We start from the raw sequence: 1,840 nt of genomic DNA on the forward strand, positions 1-1,840 counted from the left end.
TAACATTGCTTGCTCATTGCATTTCAGAAATGCAGCTGCCTAAAAAAGACACATCGATTCCTAGGAACAACGTTTTTTTTTCTCGGTAAATACAGACAATAGAGAAATGTCAGAGTACAGTGAATAAACTTCACTCGTCAAAAACTCCATAATGGCAGAGTTAAATTCCCTGATTTTTTTTCACTCTCGATTAATTTTTTAAAGATTCAAATTGATACTTAAGTATCAATTGATTCATTCACATCGTTCCATTCCATCGGGAGATATTGTCGATTGGAGACAATTTTTTATGGTCACTGAAGAATGCAAACCATTCATTTAAATCTCGCAATAATCTGCGAAAAGTCTCATTCGTTAATCTATTATTATTGATTTAATCCCATTATGTGTATGAGATTTGTTGAGATATAATCTCTCACAAACATTGAATATATTTCTCATCAAAATAATTTGAAATTCATTCATTACCTTTGTATCACTGACAAAATATGTAATAAATGTGAATAAGATGAATTGCTCGTTTTTTTTTTTTTATTAAAGATCTAGTTGTATAGAAATTCAAATAAATGATCCTCTTTCGCTCAAGACTTCATAATTCCTTCTCTCCCTCTCCTTTATGATCAACTAATTTACAAATTAAGACAATAAGAAGTTGTATGAACGAAAATGGGATAATCAAGCGGATGAGTGAATGCAAAGGAGGTTTTATGTTGGATTTGAGATTGGGAACGCATCCCTGTTATCGACTGTTTCCATGGTAATAGATGAAAATTTCTTTACCCACAGAGACGGCCTCTCGATTAGTTCATGCGCGCCACCGCTATTAAACTCTGATCGAACAGTTCCCATAAGCCTGAGTAATCTCCCCTATTATCTCTGACCATACCTCCCTGTATCATACCTTACAGCTGCTGTGCGACTCTAATGCCATCTATAACGTCGAGGAGACCAATCCTTTCATACGTCGAGTTTACGGAGTTCGGCCTCCTTCCCTCTATTCTTCACGCTTATAATCTCTGTGCTTTTGTGCATCACTCTGTGAAATTTCTTTACCGATAATTTTGTTGGTTAAGGAGAGTGACGAAGTAGTTATCAGCAACCACAGCCGATGGAGAAGGTTTCTAGGGATAACTACCGTCGATAAAATAGATCACATAACGATGATTATTTGTTTTTTATTTTCGACACCCTGGAAATCCAGGAGCCACGTTACGGCCACTGTATTTGCGTGGCTGTTGCGTGGCTATTAGGATTGTCATTTTCTGGTGCTTAAAAGGGGGAAATGATATCTGAAAACACAATAAAAGTGGATAGACGAATTATTAGTTGATATTTGCACTGTTTATAACACTGTTTTCTATTAATTGATTGAAATTAATATGAGTGTATATAATGATAATACAAGTCCCGTAGGGGGAATGCCGGGAGATGGCGCCAGCGTCGAAATCCCAACGGGGTCGGTCAAGTCGACAGCCAAAGAGGATAGACCTGAGCAGCGGCCCGGATCGAGGGGTTTGACTGACTCCAAAAATGTTAGTTGGTACCCCACGGGAAAGGCGGCGTCCCGGTCGAATTGTCGGTAAATGTGAGTCGGGTGCGTGAGTAACTCGGCACTAGCAGTCCCGCTGCGACAGGGATAGGTTCGGAGGGACGTTTTCGTCCTCCTTGTACTCAATGTGTACTTTATGTTTTTCAGTTGATTTATTCAGCGCCGTGACTTTCGTCGCAATATTAATTTATTTATTGCAGAGATTAAGGGATGAAACGGGGGTTGATGGATAGGGAATTTAATTCTCTATTCAACAGTCTTTGTTTCATTTCTTAATATTAATTAGTCGGC

Source organism: Diachasma alloeum, unplaced genomic scaffold (genome assembly GCF_001412515.2).
Source record: "Diachasma alloeum isolate Michigan unplaced genomic scaffold, Dall2.0 Dall_scaffold_01027, whole genome shotgun sequence".
In the NCBI taxonomy this organism is placed as follows: Eukaryota; Metazoa; Arthropoda; class Insecta; order Hymenoptera; family Braconidae; genus Diachasma; species Diachasma alloeum.